This window comes from Portunus trituberculatus, chromosome 14, assembly GCF_017591435.1.
Source record: "Portunus trituberculatus isolate SZX2019 chromosome 14, ASM1759143v1, whole genome shotgun sequence".
NCBI classification, from domain to species: Eukaryota; Metazoa; Arthropoda; class Malacostraca; order Decapoda; family Portunidae; genus Portunus; species Portunus trituberculatus.
This window is the reverse complement of record NC_059268.1, coordinates 7,184,184-7,199,971: the sequence shown is the minus strand read 5'-3', so window position 1 is coordinate 7,199,971 and position 15,788 is coordinate 7,184,184.

Here is a 15,788-nt window from a genome sequence, read left to right as displayed (position 1 = left end):
TTGACAAGGAAAACTGTGATGTAACTTCTATGTGTGATAAGGATATTAGAGTAATTCTCAGTTTTTAGCTCTTATTTGGAAGTGCCTGAGAGAAGGTATAATTAGTTAAGTCTGTAAGAATTAATATAATGAATGGAATGAGATAATACACAAATAATGGTGTGGAATGGTTTAGAGTGATGCTTTGGAGACATTCATAGTTATGATATGAAAAGTTATATACAGATTTTGTGTAAGACAGAATCCTTAAAGTGATTTGATGGTATTCAAAACTACAATTGCATGGAGAAGGGGATAGCTGTAGGAAAGATATATATATATATATATATATATATATATATATATATATATATATATATATATATATATATATATATATATATATATATGGAAGAAGGGAAGCTGCCCAATGGGAAAAAAAGGGCCTCTTGAAATTAAGATGGGGTTATGAACATCAAATGAATAACTCATATGTAATTCCTTTGTTTAATTCTTTGTCAGATAAAAGTTTCTGAGGTAGTGCTTGGCACTTCACCACAGATAATAAAGTAAGCCTTTGTTTCAAGATTTGTAGTGGGTATACTGTATTTACCAGCTTCCTCGGGTGAAAGCATGGTGGTAGAACAGCATGATATTTGCAGATTATTTTTTGGAAGGTGTGTCACAAGGTTTACATACAGCATTGATGTTGTACATGTATACCTATAAGAATGTGTGTGTATGTATATAAGTTTGTGGAAGAAAGACCCAATGGAAATAGAATTTTTGGAAAAATGTACAATGTCACTTTGTTTCTCTACTATATGGGTTATCTCATGACTGGAAGCTGGGAAAATACGGGAGGATGGAACTCAAGAATGCGTAAGTTAGGGATCAAAATCTTATGCTGTTGAAATCCTCGTAGTGAATTGATAGAATTGACAGAAGGTTGTGGATGTTGGAAAATTGGATATGATACGTAGAGAACATCATAACAGGGTTGAAGTAAGTAGTGAATAATGAAATAAGAGAGCAAATTCATCAGGTGAGCTTAAATGTTGCTCTGGGTTATGTGATACATTGTTAAAGATATCCTTATTGTGAAATATCAACTAGTAACCAAATGTTGATGATAAGTGATTCGTATAATGACCCATTCTCATTAGGTGATCTGGGAATATGTTCACTGAATTTCATTAGACTAAGGTGTTAAAACAATTTTTCAGTTAAGTAGTATACTATGTGAAAAGAAGTAAACTTTGGCCTACTCAAATTAAATAAGCAACTATGTAAGAATGACGTATTGCAGACAATTAAGTGTTTTAGCTTCATTTGATCGACAGTAATGAATGTTGCTCTGTTAGTGATGATGCTTGGTCATGAGGCAGTGGATGGGCATGATAGTGTAAAAGTAAACATCAGAAGCAATGCCTGGGAATATGATGCAGGAGATTTATGACTGGGTGGAATTAGAATTTCATATACTGTACGCATAAGATATCCAAAGAACAGTGTAGTGTCTGATAAAAACATGATTGTGTGTTGGGGAGGACAAATGACTCAGAATAATTACATAAAGATAACTGTAGTAACTGAAGTAAGTACATGTAGTACATATGAATATAGTGATCAAAGAGTTTATTGTATGGTAGGAACTATTTTGTAAAGAATTTAAAATTTTGTTGATCATCGGAAGAGGCAAAATGCAGGGCACTTTTCTGTATCAGATTACATAATGGTGAAATTGATTATATATGAAGTGCTCAGCAAGTCCCACTGCTCAAATTGTGCCAACTTTCTGTAGGACTAAAAATATATTCATGCCTGAATGAACTGTATTGTAAATATTTCCTAGGATATCATACCACATTTTTCTTTCCCAAATCAGGTGTGGCTCAATGGCTACTTGAATGTGGTGTGCTGTTTATTTGTTTTGAGTGTCATATTTATTGTAGGATCTTCCTCATCTGTGCCTTGACGTACCTACATACACTTCTGCTTCTTGCTGTCTTTTTTTATATCTCTTGTAGTTTCTTTTATTTGGCTTCCTTACCAATTCTCTTTACCTCACAGGTTGTCACCTTTAAGGGTAGTGACTTTTCTAAGTGTGTGTGTGTGTGTGTGTGTGTGTGTGTGTGTGTGTGTGTGTGTGTGTGTGTGTGTGTGTGTGTGTGTGTGTGTGTGTACTTAGTTGTGTTTTACAGTAAAAGAGCTATGCTCATGCTGTCCTGTCTCCATACCTATAGTCATCCAGTTTAGCTTTAAAGTCATGAATATTTCTTGCTTGAACCACTGTTTCATCCAAATTGTTCCATATTTCTATGCTTCTGGTTGGAAAAACTATATTTTTTAATGTCTCTGTTTCAGGTAGTCTTTTTCAATTTCATGCTGTGTCCCCTTATATTTCTTCTCACCAATGAGTCTTCTTTGTCAACATGGTCCATCCCCTTCCATGCCCTATATATATATATATATATATATATATATATATATATATATATATATATATATATATATATATATATATATATATATACAGGCAACCCCCGCTTAACTCTTCGTTAAGTGAAACTTCGTTAAGGGAACCGATTATAAAAAGTTTAACCCTGACTTGAACTTCCATTGAGAGTGCATCATAGTACAGTGAAAGGTTTAATGAAAGTAAAAATTATGAAGTTAAACATTTAGGCAGTTTAATTTAAGTCATTATAATGTACACTAATGTATGTATGTACGTAACTTTATAATGTTGATGATCTTAAATTTATGAAGGGAGGGAGAGTGAAACGGGAAAGACACTAACCAGCAACCTGTGGAATGTAAACAAAGGGCGCATCATTGTATCACATACAAAACTTATGTACCACATTTCCACAAGGCTTTCCATTTTATCCATTGTAGAGTCACGAGTTCAGGTGGTTCTTTTAGCTTGCAAGGAAGATACGGTCTCACCAGCCTTCTTAATAGAGTCTGCTGACTTGAAGATAGTAGAGACAATAGATGGAGTCAAGATTGTGGCGAGCAATGCTATTACTTTTCTCGCCTCTTGTGTCTGTGAATAATATCCAGCTTCACTTCGAGAGTAAAAAGACTTCCTGGTCTTCTTAGCAATGCTAGGTGACATTGCAGGGCGTTTTGGTGGTAAGTTGAGCGAGAGAAGACAAGCTGCTGCTGACGCTGTTATTGTTTTGAACAGGGGGAGTGAGTGGTGCGCATGTTGTCCACGAGAGGTGCTGGTGTATTCAAAAGCCTGTCGGCTTGCATGATACGACGATGCTTTCAAATTTGGAAAAAATTACCTGGATAAAACTTCGTTAAAGCAAGTTTGGTGTTCATTAAACGAGCAGATAGTAGTAAAATGAAACCTTCGTTGTAGCGAAATTTTGTTGTGTGAACCTTCGTAAGTGGGGGTTGCCTGTATATGTATTTATATATATATATATATATATATATATATATATATATATATATATATATATATATATATATATATATATATATATCAATTAGGTCTCTTCTTTCTCTCCTCTGTTGCAATGTTCGATGTGTGTGTGTGTGTGTGTGTGTGTGTGTGTGTGTGTATAAACCTAATTGTATTTACCCAGTTGTAGTTTTACAGGGCCTGGGCTTTATGCTCATGTGGCCCTGTCTCCATATCTACACTTATCCAATCTTTCTTTAAAACTGTGTACACTCGTTGAAGACACTACTTCTTCATTCAAACTGTTCCACGTCTCAACACATCTTTGCGGGAAACTATACTTTTTAATATCTCTTAGACATCTTCCCTTCCTCAGCTTCTTACTATGCGATCTTGTGCTTCGTGTGTGTGTGTGTGTGTGTGTAATTCACCACCACGGTCGCCTCCTGGTCACCCAGCCAGCCTTCCCCATTATGGAGTGAGCTCAGAGCTCATAGGCCAATCTTTGGGTAGGACTGAAACCACAACACACTCCACACACTGGGAAAGTGAGGCCACAACCCCTCGAGTTACATCCCGTACCTATTTACTGCTAGGTGAACAGGGGCTACACATTAAGAGGCTTGCCCATTTGCCTCACCACTTCCCGGGAGTCGAACCTGGGCCCTCTCGGTTGTGAGCCGGGCGTGCTAACCACTACACTATGTGGTGTGTGTTTGTGTGTGTGTGCTTGTAATTCACCTCGGTCGCCTGCTGGTCACCCAGCCAGTTTTCCTCATTACGGAGCGAGCTCAGAGCTCATAGACCGATCTTTGGGTAGGACTGAGACCACATCAACACACAACACACACCGGGAAAGCGAAGCCACAACCTCTCGAGTTACATCCCGTACTTATTTACTGCTAGGTGAACAGGGGCCACATATTAAGAGGTTTGCCCATTTGCCTTGCCACTTACCGGGACTCGAACCCAGGCCTCTCGATTGTGAGTCAAGCATGCTAACCACTACACTACGCGGTGTGTGTGTGTGTGTGTGTGTGTGTGTGTGTGTGTGTGTGTGTGTGTGTTATGCTTTCTCTTCTTCCTATCTTTACTGTATGTTGAAGTCACCCATTTTGTATGATCCACTCTTTACATAAATATGTTTAAGTTTTTTTTATTTCATGTTCCTGCACCTCAAGCTCACTTAAATCATGTTAATTACTGTAATCTTTGATATTCTCCATTCCATGACTGGTCTCAGTATCATTAAGAGTATATATATATATATATATATATATATATATATATATATATATATATATATATATATATATATATATATATATATATATATACATATATATTCCATAATTTCATTCAACATGGTTCTTATGTTCTTATCTTATGTTCCTATAGCTCATGTTCACTGTATACTACTATATCTCAGTTTTCATCCTTTGTCCCTCCATATTCATCTTTTTACTCCATCATTTCAATGTACACTTCCTTCATTTATCAATTCATCATCACTAAACTATACTTTACTCCATTATGTATTATACTGCAGTGTAAATAGCTTCTCAAATCTATAATCTTACTCTCTTTTCTTTCAAAATCCACTACTATTTATGTAGTATTGGTATAGTATTATGAAAAAAAATATCAATTACTCTGTGCAGCTGTCTTTTACTTTCCTCTAATGTTTTGTCACCATCAGTTATTTCCATTGCTAACACTATGTGCTAATCTTATCCTAGCAGTCAGTATTTCTTCCTCTTGTATTTGCTCTTGTTTTGATTTTCTACTATGTATTTTTTATTTAATATACCTTTTTTTTTGTTCTAGGGATTATCAATATATTCATATTTTTTTACATCTTAATATTCATAATGATATAATCATGGTTCTAACTGACTACTGTTTGATACTGTTCTCATTTTCTAAACAGTGTTATGATTATCAAGACACTGTTGTATTAAGAAACCTTTCGGTATTCTTGAAACTTTCATGTACAGTAATCAATTTTACAAATTCACGAATAACTTGTTCACAGGTAGTACTACAGCAGTACATTTTTATTTCTACTTGTGGCCTTCCATAAAGCTTTGTACCTCCCTCACTGGGATAATCCTGGCTGTATCCCTGTTCTTATGATCAATTGTCTACATTATAATTTCTTGTATATGAGTGCTTTTAAACAATTACTGACTCAGCTTATTTCAAGTTTTACTCTATTAGTCCTCACTTTTGCTGCTCAGCATTGCTTATGCAATATATATATATATATATATATATATATATATATATATATATATATATATATATATATATATATATATATATATATATATATATCTTCCTGGCCCATTTTTTAATAGCCATTCATTATCAGCATTTCATATTCCTCAGGATCTCTTTCCTCCAGTCCTCTATCAATCTAATTGTTGTCCTTCCATCTACTCGGAGTAACTGACAATTTTACTTTTATGCACAAATTTTTGCTGCCTAGGCCACATGACTTTTTCTGGTACATTCTTCATAAATAATTTATCACACTTTATGTAGTCTGATAACATAAACTTTTATTGTGTTTTTATGTGTTCCACTGCAAATGCATCTTATCACAAAAAATTTTCTCTTGCATAATCAACAAAGAAATCTATATCAGTTATCTTTTTGACACATGTTTATATATTATATCAAAACAAAATTCAATACTCTTTTGCTTTCTTTTGCTTATGTTGCCTTGCTGCTGACTCATCTACTATCTTTGCTTTTGTTCTGTTGCATCAGGGAAATTATTGAATCACTGAAACAACCTTCTCTCTCTCTCTCTCATTTACAGTGGCAGTATGTGTGTGTTGTGTTAAATTGCAGAATCTGGACTGAATTTGTGTAATATCAAAACCTGTTTTCATCCAGTTTAGATTTTTATTTCTTAAATCAATAATGTATGTTACAAATACGGCAAAGAAGGTTTTAAATTACACAACATCTTAGAAACTAACTTGATTGCTTAACTATAATGATTTCAGCAGATTATATGGGTTGTGTGAAATGACATATTGTAATTAGGTCTATACTGTATAGGATTAAAGTCTGAAAAGTGTGTGTGTGTGTGTGTGTGTGTGTGTGTGTGTGTGTGTGTGTGTGTGTGTGTGTGTGTGTGTGTGTGTGTGTGTGTGTGTGTGTATTTACCTAGTTGTACACAGTTGTATTTACCTAGTTGTAGTTTTACAGGGCCTGGGCTTTTATGCTCGTGTGGCCCCGTCTCCATATCTACACTTATTCTATGCACACTCGTTGCTGTCACCACTTCTTGACTCAAACTGTTCCATGTCTCAACACATCTTTGCGGGAAACTGTATTTTTTTTTATATCTCTTAGACATCTTCCTTTCCTCAGCTTTTTACTATGCGATCTTGTGCTTCGACTGTCATATTCTTCTCTCAGGAGCAGTTTCTTATTATCCACTTCGTCCATTCCGTTGATCAATTTATAAACTTGTATCAGATCCCCTCTCTCCCTTCTCTGTTCCAGAGTTGGTAGATCCATAATCTTTAGTCTCTCCTCATATGTCATCCCTTCAAATTCTGGAACCATTCTCGTAGCCATTTTTTGTAGTCTCTCCAGCTTCTTTATGTGTTTCTTTTTATGGGAGGTCCACACTACCCTGCATATTCCAATCTGGGTCTTATTATAGTACTTATCAATTTCTTCATCATTTCTTTGTCCAATATTTCTTAGCAAATTATATGTCTCTCTGAAGATTTTATCTATATGGCTTACTGGTTGATTGTTTTCTTCCATCGTCAGCCCCAAATCCTTTTCCTTTTTTACTTTCTCCAGTTCTACTCTATTTCCCATCTTGTAGATTCCCACTGGTCGTCTTTCACTCTTTCCTATTTCCATGACATGGCTTTTATTCTTTCACATATCTTACATATTACACTATTTAGTGATACCGGTCTGTAATTTAAAGGTTCTTCCTTCTTTCCGCTCTTATATATGGGAACCACCTCAGCTCTTTTCCATTCTACTGGTACTGTTCCATTTTCTATTGAGCATTTTATGATGTTCTATATAGGACTTGCTAGTTCTTCCCTACATTCTTTTAGTATTCTGCCTGAGACTTCATCCGGTCCCATTGCCTTTTCTTCATCCAGTTCCTTCATTAACTCTTTTATTTCAAGCTTGGTTACTTTAATCTCTTTCATATAGATGGTCTCTCTATTACCCTGTGGCCTTTCAAATTTGGACTCCTTTGTAAAGACCTTTTGAAATTTACAATACTTTTTACATACTTTTTGGGTCTTCCACCATCCCATTCTTTCCTTTTAACCTTTCAATTGTTTCTTTTTGTCTTATTTTTCCATTGATGAATCTGTAGAACAATTTCGGTTGCTCCTTGCATTTTTCGACAATGCCCCTTTCATAGTTCCTCTCCTCTTCCTTCCTCACTTTAATATATTCTTGAAGTTTTCCTTATTTACTGCATTTCTATTTCTCCTCCACCTTTTCCATGTTCCATCTCTTTTCTCCTTTGACCTGGCACACCTTGTGTTAAACCAATCTTTTTTTCCTTCTTCTTTAGGTCTATATTTTCAGACATACTCCCTGACTTTTGTTCTGTATATTTCCAAAAATAAGTTATATTTCTTCTGCACCCTCTCAGTGTTTTCCATCTTCTCCCAGTTAACGTATTTGAAATAGTTCTTGAGATTCTCAATATCAGCCTTTCTGTAATTTAGTCGATTTTCTTTGTATGATTCGTCTCTATCTTCTTTTCCCTTTTCTATATCCATTTCTAAAATTACATGGTCACTCTTTCCCAATGGGCACTTATATCTTATAGCATCGTTATAAAAACCAGGTCCAACCTCACCGGCTCGTCGTTTCCTCTGAATCTTGTGCTTTCCTTTACTCTCTGGTACATCATATTGTCTATCATTAGGTTCAGGAATCTTTCTCTCCAGGCTTCTTCCCCCATACCACTTTCATAATTTTCTCAGTCCACTTCTTTACAGTTGTGTGTGTGTGTGTGTGTGTGTGTGTGTGTGTGTGTGTATTTGCATTTGTATTTGTATTCATGGTCATCAGCTAGTCACCTGGCCAGCCTTTCCCATTATGGAGCGAGCTCAGAATTCATAGACCAATCTTTGAGTAGGACTGACATCACACCACACTCCACACAGCGGAACAGTGAGGCCACAACCCTTTTGAGTTACATCCCGTACCTACTTGCTGCTTGGTGAACAGGTGCTGCACATTAAGAGGCTTGCCAATTTACCTCGCTGCACTCGGGACTCAAACCCAGACCTTCTTGGTTGTAAGCTGAGTGTGCTAACCACTACACTACATGGTGTGTGTGTGTGTGTGTGTGTGTGTGTGTGTTTACTTATTTGTGATTTACAGGGCCTGAGCTTGGCTCTTTGTGTCCTGTCTCTTTGTCCATATTTATCAAGTTTGTCTTTCATCTGACTGACACTCGCCGCACACACCACCTCTCAATCTACTCAATTTGTTCCATTTGTCATTGCCATGACATGGGAAGCTATACTTCTTGACGTCTCCTATACAACTGGCCTTTTGTATTTTCTCAGTTGATTGTTGGAAGACATCCTTATCAAGTGCGTGTGTGTGTGTGGTGTGTGTGTGTGTGTGTGTGTGTGTGTGTATGAATAGATCTTATTTTACTTTGAACAAAAAAATCCTTTTGTCTTATGTATTAGTTATAGAATGGTGTTTTGCTGGGAATCATAACTGGTAGTAATGTTGAATTTTAAAGAAAACAAATTTAACCAAGTTTTCCTAAGTTTAAGGTTTATATGTACCAAAGTATGCATAACTGATATAATACATGTAAAGCTACTCCTTAAATGACAGTGACATGTGCAGGTTTAGTGAAAAATTGACATTCATTTTCTTGTCTTACATGATAAAAAAAAAGTCTTTTTTTAGTTTGACTACACAAAACTATTGTTAACATATATTTTTTTTTGTTGCACATACTATGTCTTTTGACTTCATAAGCTTGTATGGTATCACATTTATACCACTAAAATAAGTTAAGTTGGTGAAATTCTGAATGAGTTTTTATACGTTATTGATATTGATATGATTTTGCTATAGGATCTGCTCTTGAATTTGAACAGAGATTTATGAAATTGGGAGTCATACCTTGCAGGTCTGACACAGACGACCCATGAATTAATTAATTAAGGTCAACCTCCCTCATCGCATTCCATGTAGGATGGTATACTATCCTGGAAGAACTTATGTGCATAGATCTAGTTAAGGATTTAGAATGTAATTTCCATTGTTATCTGCAGACACTATCATTCACAATACTTATACTAATATTTCTTTTATATCATTAGCAACTTAGTGGTGACCTAAGAGAATATTCTAACAAATCATAGTGCCTGTGTGTGTATTTACCTAATTTTACCTAGTTGTATTTACCTAGTTTCAGGGTTCAAGCGGAGCTCATAGTGACCTGTCTCCATATCTACTTTAATCCAACTTTTCCTTAAATATATGCCCATTTTCTGCTGTTACAATATCTTCACTCAAGCTGTTCCAGATATCCACTATTCTATGTGGAAAACTAAACTTTTTAATGTTCCTTAAACATTGACTCTTCACGATCTTCTTGGAGTGTCCTCTTGTCCATCTATCTCCATCTTCTGTCAGTGATACCAGGTCTTGTCTGTCTATCTTTTCCATATGGTTTACTGTCTTATATATCATCATTGGATCTCCTCTCTCCCGTTTATCTTTCAAAGTTGGTAATCCCATTTCTTTCAGTCTTTCTTCATAAGTATGGTCCTCCATCTCTGGCATCATCTTTGTAGCTTTCCTTTGAATTCTTTCTAATATCCTAATATCCTTTTGCAAAAGTGGAGATCACACCACTGCTGCATATTCAAGTCTGGATTTTATAACAGTGGTTATGAGTTTTTCATCATACTCGTATCCATGTATTTAAATGCCACTCTCATATTTGTTAGTGTCTTATATGTTGAAGTAAATAACCCATTTATGTGTCTTTCTTGGATCAGGATGTCTTGTATAACCACTCCCAGGTCTTTGTCTTCCTTCCTCTTCATTATAATCTCTTCTCCCATTTTGTAATCCCAAGTAGATCTTCTATTACTTTTTATTTCCATCACATGGCATTTCTAAGCATCAAATTCTAATTTCTACTTTTGGTTCTACTCCCAGATCTTCTCAATATCTCTTTGCAATTTCATACAGTCCAAATTGCTCTTTATTACTCTCAATAGTTTCACAAAATCTGCAAACAAATTTATGTAGCTATTTAAGCCCTCTTGTATATCATTAATACATATAGTAAGTCCCCCCTTGGCGAATTAATTAGTCTGGCGAAACTACTGCCAAATGCGATGAGTTCTTTATACCATATAAATTGCCTAAAAAATGCCTCAATCAGTCTTTGGTCATTACCAAAATCCCTCTTTTGTCTCCTAGAATACTATCTTTCAAGCTGAAATAAAATCTTTTGCCTTCACATATTAGCTATTATAAGCTAATATTAGCATATTAGCACATAATGGCTGAAGGGGACTCTCACACTGCATTGTGATATGTTTAGAGAGAGGTCTGATGTCACCGGGGAGCCATGTGGTTCACCGTGCGGCCGCCAGGGGACTGCCAAGTTTGAATTCAAATCGCCAAGCGTGCACTTGGTGGTCCATGGCCACCTTACTGCCAAAAGTTAATTTCGCCAAGCTGAGATTCGCCAAGTGTGAGGGCTTACTATACGTATTTGGAACATTATTGGTGCCAGTACTGATTCCTGTGGTATGCCACTAATTACTTTTCTCCAACTTGAAGAGGTGCCTCTTACCATAATCCTCATTTCTCTTCCCATTAAGTAGTCCCACATCCTGCTTAAGATATTTCCTTGTTCTCTTCCTACCTATGTGTTCTATCTTCTATGAAAATCTTTTATGTGGTACCTTGTCAAATGTCTTTTTGATATCCAAATACACTGTGCTGACCCATCCATCTCTTCCTTGTACCTCATTTCTTACTCTTGTATAGAAACTTAGTATATTAGTTATGCATGATCTTCCTTTTCTAAAACCAAATTGGGAGTCATTTATAATATAATTTTTCTCCAGATATTCCACCCACTTTTTCTTGATCACTATTTTGCAGATCTTTCTCAGAACATTAGTCTGTGACACTGGTCTATAATTTAAGGGCTGTCTTTTTTTCCTCCTTTGTATATAGACACTATATTTGCTCTTTTCCGCTCCTTCCATCAAAGAGCTGTTCAACACATCCCAAACTGGTTTCATCAACTGATATCTACATTCCCTCAGTGTCTATCCTGACACTCCATCTAGCCCCATTGCTTTTCCAACATCCACTTTCCTTGATAATTTGCTAATTTTCTGCTGTTTTTGCACTGCAGTGTTCCTTAATCCTTCCTGTGTTACTTCATCATTTGGTTCTATAAATCTTCTACATTAAATACCGATCTAAAGCTCTCATTCATAAGTTCACTCACTTCTTCCGCTGTTTCATACATCCTATTTCTTTTAGTTAACTTGTTGATGGTCTCTCTGTTTGTCATCTTTCCATTTATATACTTGTATAAAAGCTTGGGTTCCTCTTCACAGCTCTTGACAACATCCCTTTGAGATTTTGTATTCCTCTTTTCTTATTCTAACAATAATTTTGTGCCTCTTTATATTGCTTCCTACTCTCTTCATTTCATTGTTTCTTTAATTTTTTCCAAGCCACATCCTTACTCTTCTTAGCTTTTGCACATCTAGCATTATACCACACGTGTTTGCTCTCCCTTACTCTCTGTACAGGAACATACCTCTTCAACCTCTCATTGTACTTTTCTAGGAATATTTTATGCTTCTCCTGCACTGTTTTGCTTTCCATGATTTCCTTCAAATTAATACTACCAAAGTATTTAGTTAATCCTTCAAAATTTGTCTTAATGCTACTCAATCTCCCTTTTTTGTGACCCTCTTTGCATTTCAATGTTTCCCAATTTTCCAATCCAACTTCTGAAACCACATGATCACTTTTCCCATTGGACTATAAAATTTAATAGTTGGACAAGGCTCTGTTTTTTTTCGTGAACACAAGGTCAAGTATGAATGGTTCTTCTTCTTCTCTGTATCTTGCATAGTCCTTCATCCATTGGTCCATTGTATTTAACATTGCCAGTTGTAGCACTTCTCCCCATTGTCCACCATAACCATTCATTTTTATTTCTTCCCAATTCACATTTTTGCAGTTAAAGTCTCCCATTAGTAGTACTTTTCTGTCCTTCCTCAGCATGTTATCCAGGCATTTTAGTACTTCCTCTTGCATTTTCTTGTGCTTATCCAGCCTTCATGTATTGGGTCTCATTGTCACATATGTTACTATGATTCTCCGTTTTCCCTCCCACTGGTCCTACTCGTTATACTTAATACCTATGGCAATCCATCTCCATATTATTTGTACTTAAGAAATTTTACTGGAAAATATTAGACATGAGGCTGAGGAAATGGTATATCCAGAAAGAGGAAGAAATATACTAAGAGTAATGTATGCAAACATAGATGGATTAATATCAGGAGTACTGGAAGTGAGAGATTACATTGCAAAAAGACAAGATGTGGTATGTATAACAGAGACAGAGTTAAGTGAAGATGTCCAGTTAAACTATAAAGAACAGGGATATAATGTTTGAAGGAGAGATAGAAAAGGAAAAGCAGAAGAATCATAATAGCTTGATATATATATGTAGAAAAATTCTTCCACATATGTATCATCTTAAGCCATTAACTTAACTTTGTCTCTGTTAAAGATACATCTTGTCTTTTTTTTTTTCCATTGTAGTCTCTCACTTCTAGCACTCCTGATATTAATCTGTCTATGTTTGTGTACATTATTCTTAGTGTATTTCTCATCCTTCCTGGATATACCATTTCCTCAGCCTCATGTCTAGTATTCTCCAGTAAAATTTCTTCATATTGTTCTCTGTCCTTCTCTTGTTTTTTAGCCTTACCTTCATTTCTGAGTTTTCTCTTTTTTTCTTTCTTCCAGGTTCATATCCTTCTTAAATGTTGTCGTATTCTGTTTATCCAGCCAGTTTTACGATCCTTGCTAATATTTCTTCGGCCGTTCCCTTTGGGACCTCATAATAACGTGTGTGTGTGTGTGTGTGTGTGTGTGTGTGTGTGTGTGTGTGTGTGTGTGTGTGTGTGTGTGTGTGGTGAGGAAATATTTCCAGTGATTAATAACTACATATAGAGATTTTCTGTGTGCATTGAATGCATACATAGCTTGATAAAGTATTGAAGTTATAATAACTCCTTGATATGAAAGGTATTCAATGATATACAAAAATGGTATTAGTGAAATTAAGTGTTGTGATCTGACAGTTTTTTATTTACTTTTGGACAATTTCACATTAACGTTTTTTTCTGGTTAGGTTCATTATTTAATTTCTTCATACATGTAAAGAAGACTCTTTTCTTAAACTTTACATTCATAAAATCTTTCACCTGAGTGACTATAGATTGTGGAAGTATCTATCACATATGTCTGTGTGATCAATGTATTTCAGTCTGTTAGACTTTAAAATACTCGGTTTAAGTGTATAACTTAATTTGCAGTAAACATGTAACATTCAAAATTAATTGGATACATATGCAAGTAATAATCAAAATATTGAAGTCAAGTGCAATGTTCAATCTGTACTTTAGAAGTATTTTAGTTCCTGTATTGCCTTATGTCCATGTAGAAGGTATAATGGCATTTTTACTGATATGTAGGGAGAGAAAAAGTCATGCACTTTTGGAAAGTTTTAAGCTAGAATAGTAGTATAATTATGTGCAAGAAAGATGCACACATTGTTTTGATGGTGCTTCATATCAGTGGCCCTTAACTGCTAAACTTAAAAATGGAATGATGATGATGATGATGATGATCATAATACTACATAATAACTGTATCATTACCGAAATAATATGTACCTGAGAAATAATTTAATTATAAATTTGTGGTTTGGATATAAAGGTAGAGCTGACTAAGCAAAGATAGGATTTGATCATAAGATGAGTAACTTATGTAAAATTGCAACTTTAATGAAAACTGTGGTTGCAAAATAGTTTTCTATAAAAAGAATAGTAGAACAATGCAGCTTTATTTGACCCATTCACTTCCTTTCACTTCTTTCCACAAAACTATGACTGAATATAAGGAAGTGTGATCAGGTTCTTTGTACAGCCATGATTAGTAATTTAGTTTTAGAATTTTCACACTCACTTCCACTGTGTTCACAATCTTCTTCCTTCTTTTTCTTCTCAGGTGAGAAACCAACACAGCAGTTAGTAACCACAGTCTGACGCCTATTTTGCAGCTGACTCCCACAAGGCTGTTTTTTTTTTTTTTTTTTTTTTTTTTTATCTGCCAGAGGGATAGGGGTTTGGTAGGGTTGGCAAAATAAAGTAAAGTGAAAAAAACAAGTTGAGAGACATACATGTAGTAAAAGAGGAGCATGCAAGATGTAAGCCCCACCTGTTTGCCCTTACTAACCAGGCCTTTCTTCTATGTGTGTCCTGTACCCTACTCAGTCCTAAAAGAAATTGCATTATCCTATCAATGTCTCCCTCTACCACTATATCTCACTGATCTACTCCTACTTCCTGTGCCACTTTTCCTATGTGCTCCTCATACCTTGGGCACACTAGCATTATGTGATCTACAGTTTCATCTAGCTCCCCCCCCCCCTACACATATGATATACCTTGTTTCCTTCATTTACCCATCTATATGTTCTACCATTAACCTCTAAAGATTTTGTTCTGGTTTTAAAAAGTAGGCTACTTCCCCAGGTACCTTCATAGAAGACCTCACACTTTAATGTGGTCTTTGTCTTGTACCAAGATAGAGAGCTTTTACCTTCCATCCTCTGCCTCTGAACTTGGTCATTAACTTTACACTTTACCATCCCTTACTAGCCTGTTGTATCCTATCTGTGAAACATTCACCTCCCATCTTCTACTTGATCTCTCCCACTTACTATCCACACCTATCCATTCATAAACATTCAGAGCCCATCTCTTTTTGCCCAGTTTACTAAGCCTGACATTATAGTTAAGCACTACCTCTTCTATTCTTTCCCCAAAAGTATTCCATCCTGCCTCTCTTCTAATCGCCTCTAGTGCAACATGCATGTTTGCCTCAAGAGCAAGTCTACCTACCCTGATTCTGCACTATCTCTAAGTTGTCCAGCTCTCTTACTGTCTATCCCATACTGTATTGGTGACAAAATACCAGTAAAGTTGCTGGTGTGATAGCACTTTAACCTCCACACACCAAAACATCTTTGATTCTTCCCCAAAACAAACCAAACCCTAAA